Source organism: Palaemon carinicauda, chromosome 10, assembly GCF_036898095.1.
Source record: "Palaemon carinicauda isolate YSFRI2023 chromosome 10, ASM3689809v2, whole genome shotgun sequence".
NCBI lineage: Eukaryota > Metazoa > Arthropoda > Malacostraca > Decapoda > Palaemonidae > Palaemon > Palaemon carinicauda.
Window position 1 is genome coordinate 133,914,953 of NC_090734.1, and position 10,000 is coordinate 133,924,952.

A 10,000-nucleotide genomic window follows, 5' to 3' on the forward strand; every position below is an offset into this window, starting at 1 on the left:
AAAAGCAAGGTGCTTTAAGCCCAGGGGCTCCAACAGGGGAAGTAGCCCAGTGAGAAAAGGAAACAAGAAAAAATAGAATATTTTAAGAACAATAACAACAGTAAAATCAATATTTCCTATATAAACTTTAAAAACTTTAACAAAACAAGAGGAAGAGAAGTAAATAGAATAGTGTACCCTCAAGCAAGAGAACTCTAACCCAAGACAGTTGAAGACCATGGTACAGAGGCTATGGCACTACCCAAGACTAGAGAACTATGGTTTGATTTTAGAGTGTCCTTTTCCTAGAAGAGCAGCTTACCATACCTAAAGTCTCTCCTCTACCCTTACCAAAAGGAAAGTAGCCACTGAGCAATTACAGTGCAGTGACCCCTTAGTTTTCAACTTACGTTGAAAATATAATAATCTTTTTCATTATAAGTGTATACTTAGTTTTAGCATTTGGAGGATAGATATCATTAAGATGATGACAAAATTTAACTCGAATCCTTAGAAGCCAGTCCATGTTACTTCGACCGGTTGAATAAAACTATATATCTGCATTAAGAATGAATATAACCTGGTTTAACATAGTAACGAGAAACGTGGTCAAGTAATTATATTAATTACATTGTGTCAAAAGTAATCTTTAAGACAAGTTGTATATCTACTGTAGGTTTGGGCTTTCAAATATGCGGCACAAAGACTGTACAATAATTTCTCACTGGACATCCGAAAGACTTGAGATTTTAAGGCTTTCAAGAAGAAACTGAAGACTCTTGTTTTCTAAGTGCTTCGATAATGTGGATTTGACTATAAATACACAATTCGCTGTCTGATACGCAAAATACATAAGAATGTATTCAATAAACTGATCTTGTAGGTCATGTATTGCGTAGGGTTCCCGTATGTGATAGGACCAGGAAAACAACCCTTAAGATAAGTAAATTACGTAAGTAAATGTTCTGAAGGCAACTGCAAAATCAGACTATATAGCAGACATGATCTAAAAAAAAAGTAAATAAATAAACACACTTATATCTAGAATTTCTTTGGGCTTTCTCTCTCCTGGAGAAAGAAATTGAATACGAAAACTTATGCAAGAACACCACTTTCTCTGATTTTTTTTCTTTTTAACCAGACCTATTTGTTCTGCTAGGGAGATCTTTGTCACGTCAAGAAGTCCTTCAGAGAGAGAGAGAGAGACTGGACCCTTATCACCACCAGTTCAATGCTATAGTATTTTCAAGGGTAGCCGTCCGTGTAAATGGTTATTATTGGCGTTGTTGAACTCTCTCTCTCTCTCTCTCTCTCTCTCTCTCTCTCTCTCTCTCACTCTCTCTCTCTCTCTCTCTCTCTCGCTCTCTCTCTCTCTCTCTCTCTCACATATATATATACATACATACATATATATATATATATATATATATATATATATATATATATATATATATATATATATATATATATATTAGATATATATATATTTATATATATTTATATACAGATTTGTTGATAGAAAAATCGTACCAAAGTGACATTAAAGAAATAAAGCTTATTAAAAATAAATTAAAAACGTAAGTTACTATAGATATTAGCTAATTGCGCAGAGGCTATATCAATTACTAGGCATCAATTTTTATTCGTGGAGAGAGAGAGAGAGAGAGAGAGAGAGAGAGAGAGAGATGGAGGAGAGGAGAGAGAGAGAGAGAGAGAGAGGGAGAGGGAGAGGGAGAGGGGAGGAGAGAGAGAGAGTACCAGATGTACCATACATTTATGAGATATGCTTAATAGAAAATTTCAAGCAGAATGGATTAATATATTAAATGATCTTTTGCATTTAAATTGGTCACATATATAAAAAAAGACGAATCTGTTATTCTTCTATTTTTTTTTAACAATAATTTTTAACGTATTCCTTCTCAGATGTTATATTTCCGTAATGAGAGCGAATCCTTGTTTATTAGCGGTTGCAAACGTGCTTGTTTGGGAAACAGGATGCTTGTCATCTTTTGGAAAGCATCATATCATATTTGGATAAGATTATCTATTCTCATCCAACACCTGTCGCTCAGAGTCTATTCCTTAGCTGAAGATGTATACAGTTTGACCATGAAAGAAGTCCATTCCATTAAAACTCAGGAATATAAATGGCAGGCTACGTTCAAATCTTTCTTTTGTTTAGACTTCATAGTTCTTCCTTTGCTGAAACTGTATGGCTATGTCACTCACTGTCCGGAGAAGGAAACCCGTTTTGGCTATTGTGTTGGACAGTAAGCAGAGCAATGAGAGACTTGGTCCACCCCATTTCTGTCTTCTTAAAGCTTAACTGACTAGTTCATCTTTCAAATTCGGAGAGATTAGGAATATTTTACGTCACCTTGCTGCTTATGGACAATTTTTTTTTTTCAAAACAGTAAAAATAAAGAAAGGACGGATCATATGGTATTTTACTTTTTGCAAAGAAGGCGAGTTCGTAAGTTGTGTATTAGTTTATTTCAAGTTAGCTATAGAATAGTTTAATTTTGTACATAGTGTTACTTCATTAGGGAAATGTGGTTGGGGTAGCTCTATTATTATTATTATTATTATTATTAGTATTATTATTATTATTAGCTAAGCTATAACCCTAGTTGAAAAAGCAGGATGCTATAAGCCCAAGTGGTCCAACAGTGAAGAATAGCCCAATGAGGAAGGGAAATAAGGAAATAAATAAATTACAAGAGAAGTAGTGAACAATTAAAATAAAACACTTTTAAGAACAGTAACAACATTAAAATAGACATTTCATATATAAACTATAAAAAGAGACATATGTCAGCCTCTTCAATATAAAAAGATTCACTGCAAGTTTGAACTTTTGATTACTTTTCATTTTTGCAACTCTCATCCGTGGGTTTTTTAACATCTGTTAATAAAACGTATGAATGCATATGCTTAAAATAATCATCTGCTCCCGAGTTAAAAATTTGACTTTCTTAAGAGCCTTCACGCTTGTGATAATCTTACAATTTTCAATGCAACATATAAATCTCAAGATTCTGGTCTTGATGTCTGTATGCTACTCACGTTGTTCTTTATTTTCGAATTTAAGCTGATGAGAATTTTTGGAAAATGTCCTAGTATTGGAATTGAGTTTTTTAACTATATTGCAACGAGTAGCTGTTGATAGGGGTACCATGGTGTTGCACCGTACATATTTCATACACGCTCATACATTGTAATGCTCAAGGTATTCTATAGACCTTGGTAATGTTATCTCCTCTCTCTCTCTCTCTCTCTCTCTCTCTCTCTCTCTCTCTCTCAGATAATAGAGAAACCAGTTCAAGCTTTCCATGGCATGTTTTATATTGTTTGAATTTTTGTGCCATCGTTGCCCTCAACTGTTTGTATATAAACTCGTTATCTTGTTGAATAAACTTACTGGCATTCACCTCGCGCCTCTGTTATTACCGAACAGCTCACCTTGTCACGGTGTCTACAAGAATGAAATCTCTAGTATTCCTTTGTATTGTTCTTGACATTGTATATTTTATATCATATATACATATGATGTGTTTTGCCTCTAGTCAGAACAATTTTGTTTCTTTCTTGTCTCTCTTCCTTTTCTTTTGTTAAAGTTTTTTTTTTCATAGTTTACAGTATATAGGAGATATTTATTTTAATGTTTCTTCTTTAAAATTTTATTTTTCATTGTTTCCTTTCCTCACTGGACTATTTTCCCTGTTGGAGCCCACTGGGCTTATAGTATCCGGCTTTTACAACTATGGTTTTAGCCTAGCATTTAATAATAATAATAATAATAATAATAATAATAATAATAATAATAATAATAATAATAATAACAATAATAACTGATAGTAACGATAATAATAATAATGGGGGGTTGCTGAATATTTTTTTTACAGAGATCTAGTTGAAATTAATGAATGGTACAAGTTATGGGGCATGGAGTTATATCCTAACAAAAGTTAAAGTATGGTTTTCAGTACTGTATTTCTATCATATTGCAGGACCCCCTTCCCTGCTTTTTGCATTAATAATGCATTTTTAATTACATTCAGCTCATTTAATATTCTAAGAGTCAACTTTGATTGCAAATTTTCTTTGTAAAACATATCTAGCCTGATTCTTCCTCGGTTGCACAATAATGTTTTGGGGCTCTTCTATTATTATTATTATTATTATTATTATTATTATTATTATTATTATTTGCTCAGCTACAACCTTAGTTGGAAAAGCAGGATTCTATAACCCCAAAGGCTCCAACAGGGAAAATAGCCCAGTGAGGAAAGGAAATAAGGCAATAAACTACAAGGCAAGAGGTGTTTAAAAATAACAACATTGAAATAAATCTTTCATATATAAACTATAAACACTTTAAAATAGCAAGAGAAACAGAAATATCCAGAGGTAACGTTTTAATTCTCTTGTTCTGCCATGCGTTGAATACTATTTTCATGTCTGGTTTGCAACACTTCACGGTTTCTTAATGGAGGAAGGTTGAAGTTGGGTAGTAAAATCAATAATCATAATAATTCACCATGTATGAAAGAGGTACAATACCTTCTAAAAAACATAACAGACACCTTGCACGTCTCGAACTGTCTACCTAACCGCACCAAGACTCCTTGCTGCTGGGAGGAAGGACGTTGGTGTCTGGTACAATACATGAACATACGCTACCGGGGTCTAAAGCGACGTCAGGCAGGGCAGCCGATCGGGACTACGGTCTACCCCAAAGCCAAAGCAAAGTCCTTCAAAAGGAAGGCAACCGTACTTACCCCATGCAAAATGGGAAAACACGTTAATAGAAGAAGAGGAGGTGTGAAAGAGATATTTTTAGACCTTAGCGTTGAAACTACCCAGGTCATTTTAACTCCACCGTGTAGGCTGAGAAAAATATGAGACAATTTTAACTCTCACTCGTTAGTAATTCACCATGAATAGAAATGAATTAAAAATGTTAATCCTCTCACTTGTTAGTAGCTCACCAAGAATAGAAATTGATTAGAATTATTAACCTTCTCACTTGTTAATAATTCACCTCGAATATAAATGGATTAGAATAGAATAAAGATTTTAGAGGTTTTTTGATAAAGAATGTTTTCAAGCTAGACAAAAGTTTTATTTTTTTCTTCATATGTTAATAAGGTTTGGAATGGCTGGGAAAACTTGCAGAAATAAAAAGACGAGTAACGAGCGGCTCATTGTACCGCTGTTAGCATTCCACATTGCAAAAATTGTTAGTTTTATTGTGAAATATGGAAATGACGCAAAGCTTTGGTAAAAATGTACCATAGTACGCTGAACTTGCATGAAAAGTTGAGACACAATACAGTCATAAGAAGCAATGCGCATGTGATCAATACGTTTTTTTTATACGCGCACATATCCTGTCGAAGGTCAATCAGCGTAAGATAAATAGAACATAGGCAACGTTAGCGTAACTTACGTGAAATAGAGAAAATTGACAGTAAATCAGGTGCTAAAGAAGAATTTATTTTCTTTACAATACGCTTTTTTTATACGAGCACATACCCTGTCGAAGGGTAATTTGCGTAAGGTAAATAGAACATACGCAACCATCGCGTAACTTACATGCAATAGAAGCAAATCGACATTAAACAAGAGTTGAAGAAGAATTTTTTTCTCTACAATACGCTTTTTTATACGCTCACATATCCTGTCGAAGGTCAATCTGGGTAAGGTAAATAGAACATACGCAACCCTCGCGTAATTTACATGCAATAGAAGCAAATCGACATTAAATAAGGAGTTGAAGAATTTCTTTTCTTTACAATACGCTTTTTTATACGTTCACATATCCTGTCGAATGTCAATCTGCGCAAGGTAAATAGAACATACGCTACCCTCGCGTAATTTACATGCAATAGAAGCAAATCGACATTAAATAAGGAGTTGAAGAAGAATTTTTATTCTTTACAAGTCCCCCTTCGCTATTGCAGCATGCAATTATATCCAACCACAATGATTAGTGCATAGTTGACACGGGGAGAGACGGAGCACGCGATCTTGAAAGCAGGGCTTTAAACGCAATGAAATGACAATACAGATTTTAATTTCGTATATTTGCGTGTGACTGAACTCCTTGGCACCTCTCTCTCTCTCTCTCTCTCCTCTCTCTCTCTCTCTCTCTGTTTTTCGTTTCTATTTTTCTTGAATTTAGGAACTAATTTAAGTGGAATGCTGTTCGTTACATATCTCTGAAGCAATGAATATATATATATATATATATATATATGTATATATATGTATATATAAATATATGTATATATAAATATATGTATATATATATCTATCTATCTATCTATCTATCTATCTATCTATCTATCTATCTATCTATATATATATATATATATATATATTTATATATATATATATATATATATATGTATATATATATGTATATATATATAAATACGCACATATATATAATAATAAACTGTTCATAACCAATTTGGAATTCTTATAATTTGTTCTAAAGATAGTAGACTAATGCAAGAGGTTTTCTTTCTTTGGAGGTATAGAAAATTAATACAAGTGAGCAATGAATATATATATATGTATAAATATATATATATATATATATATGTGTGTGTGTGTGTGTAATCAATGGTCAAGACGGTTGTCTCAAACCTCAAGAGTTCGACTTCCGGTCTTTATCTGAACACTTAAGAGGCACGATTCATTAAATGGCATTGTGCCTCTTTCAGCCTATTCACTAAGAAATGTGCCTGTCAGTTCGCCAACCTTGTTACGTCACATAGGCTATAGCAACCAAAAACTACTTGCGATGGTGAGGCGGTTTCGATAATAAAAGGAAAGATTTCTTTTTTCTTTTTATGTCACGGTTTCGGCATCTTGCGCGTCATTTGATACACTCTCACTCTTGTTTCTTCTCACTCTTTTTCATTCTTCTTCTCTCGAGTCTTTTACCCTCTACGGTCTCCTCTTCCTCCCTGACTCTCCTACGTCCTGCCTACCTCTGGTCGGACATTTCCTCCTGTAACAAAGGATAGTGACTTAGCATAAAGAGAGAGAGAGAGAGAGAGAGAGAGAGAGAGAGAGAGAGAGAGAATTGGTACGGGTACTAAGATATATAGAAAGACAACGAAAGAAATATATATATATATATATATATATATAGAGAGAGAGAGAGAGAGAGAGAGAGAGAGAGAGAGAGAATTGCATGTGGTACTAAAATATATAGATAAACAAAAGAACAGAGAGAGAGAGAGAGAGAGAGAGAGAGAGAGAGATAATTGCATGCGGTACTTAAATATATAGATAAACAAGAGCTGAGAGAGAGAGAGAGAGAGAGAGAGAGAGAGAGAGAGGGGGGGGGAGTTAGAGTGCATGAAATTTCTCCAGTAAAGAAACCCGCTCATCATTGCCACTGCCACCCGTGCGTAATACCTCCGGTGGTTTTGCTTAAGGGGAAGATTGTAGGAGAGAATCGAGAAGGTAAAACAAGAGAAGAATAAATAGGAGAGAAGTTAACAAAAAAAAAAAAAAGAATAAAAAAACTGCAGATCTTTGAACTTATAAATAAGGGTGAGACTGTTATGGCAGGATGGGTGTTCTGTGTGTTTGTTTACATTTTATGTAAGATCTTCAGATGGGTTTTTTATGTATCTATTCGGTTTTCTTGAATGTTTAATTATACATTCATTTATAGGCATGAGTAGACTAATAACTATGTGATTTTCATGTTAGATACATTTAAAGATATCTACAATTTTGGATGTGGTTCAGTGTTAGGTATTGGGTTCTCTGAATTATATGAAACAGCTTCGATTTTCTATGTATTAGTTTATATGAGTTCAGTAACTTTTATAGTTTTTATTTGCATGTGCCCGTTTAGAGAATTTTTACTATTATCATTATTTATGAAGATACACTGGGCCGTGGGAAATGGAGAAATGCGTTGGAGGACTATTATAGCTACCCAAAATGGGGACAAGCTTGTATAGAAAGATTATTTATAAAAGATGGTTATCTCTCTGGCTGAATGTTCATGAAAAGACGAAAATACAACCACGATATCAAACCAGGTTTCTATTTAAAGTGTTCATTATCGTTTGAGTTGATTCAAACGATAATCATTAACACGTTAATAGCTTGCATGTAATGCCTTGTAAACATTGCTTTACGTCTGGCCGTTTAAAGCTTTAAACGCCACTCATGAATGGCAGAGGCAAGGGACAGTGTCATTGCCGTATCGAGGCAGTTCAATGCCTTAGAGACTCACCATATATACATATGATCAGCGCCCAAGCCCCCCCCCCCCTCTCTACCCAAGCTAGGACCAAGGAGGGCCAGGCTGATGACTCAGCAGATAGATCTATAGGCTCCCCCAACCGTCCCAACCTTACTTCACAAGGATGGAAGGTTGCAGCGACCAATGAAACTAACGAGTTTGAGCGGGACTCGAACCCCAGTTTGGCGTTCACAAGTCAGAGACGTTACCACATCGACCACCCCTACATTTTCTTAAACTTGCCACTGAACTGAAGTAATACAAAATTTAACTTTCAAGCTAATATTTCTTAACCTAACTTGTCTATTTTATGAATAACTGTTTTTTAAGAATTGTTATGCTTCTATAATTTATGTAATTGCAAACTATCGAGAGGCAAGTAAATGAACGCAACGTCGTTTTCATTGTCCCATTTAACGGGAGTTCGTTATAAAAATCTTAAGATTATCAGTCCTCGAATAACATGGCCACACAAGACTCGTGCCTTCCCGGTTTTATTACCCAACTTGTGATATATATCTTCATGCTCCTGGCCAGCTAAGGTGGAGTGTACATTACCAACACTTTTATTCATTTTTTCCCCTGTTGCATAGCTCTAGTCTGTTACCTTCCTCTTGTCGTAAATAACCTGCGTACGGTGAAGAGATTTGAAAGGAAAAGCAAAATTTTTTATAGGGTTATTACTTCCGTCAACGAAGTTGGAAGGAGGTTATGTTTTACCCCCTGTTTGTGTGTGTGTGTGTGTTTTGTTAGGGAACAGCTTTCTGGTCAAAATTTTAATCGTAGAGTAATGAAACTCGCAGGGATTAACGGTTATGTTAAAAGCTGGAAATGATTAAGTTTTGGAAGGTCAGGGTCAAAGGTCAAGGTCACGGTCGAGCAAAAGGTCGAGAAATAAGCTGCCGCGGTGGAGGTCTGTGCTCTACTGATTGCCCCTCTATTTTTTTTTTTCCTGTTTTTAACCAAGGATCAATCGGAAAAAAACACAGTTCATTATTATACTTTAGTTTTGAAAGGAAAAGCAAAATTTTCATTATAGGATTAGTAGTTTTTTTTAGGGGGGGGGGGGGTTTTCAACCAAGCATCACTCAAGAAAAATACAGTGCTTTATTAATACAAAAAACCAATTTAAAATGAAAGTAATTTAATTAGATGAATGTTACAGAAATGAAGTTTAACTAAAAATGAGGTTGAGTTGGTTCATTTGTGGTTAATTTTCGTTATTCTTCACCCATGATTTAGCCCATTGGTTGGGATTGGTTTTCTTGTTTTTTTTCCGTACTCACTCTCTCTCTCTCTCTCTCTCTCTCTCTCTCTCTCTCTCTCTCCAGGATTTTCTTTCGAATAACTCATTTGAACTAGGAAATACACAATTCTTCATTTAAACTCCCGTTCCCAATTTGCAATTTATATTCTTCTTTATGATTATAGTTGTTTTTTTACTCGATTTCTTGATTTTCTGAATTTGTTACAAGTTACAAAGTCTTTTCCCCATAGTTTACTTAAAATTAAAATGTTTAATAATTTTCCAATATCAAGTATATATATATATATATATATATATGAAGTATATATATATATATATATATATATATAGAAAAGGAGAAAGTAGCTAGTGATGGTGAAATCTTTTCAAATGTAGTCTCTCCTAGCATTGTATAGTAAAATTTGTTGTTGAAATATTTCATCTTTTGATTATTAGGGTGTTTAATCACGTGTAAAATTTTCACCAACTTC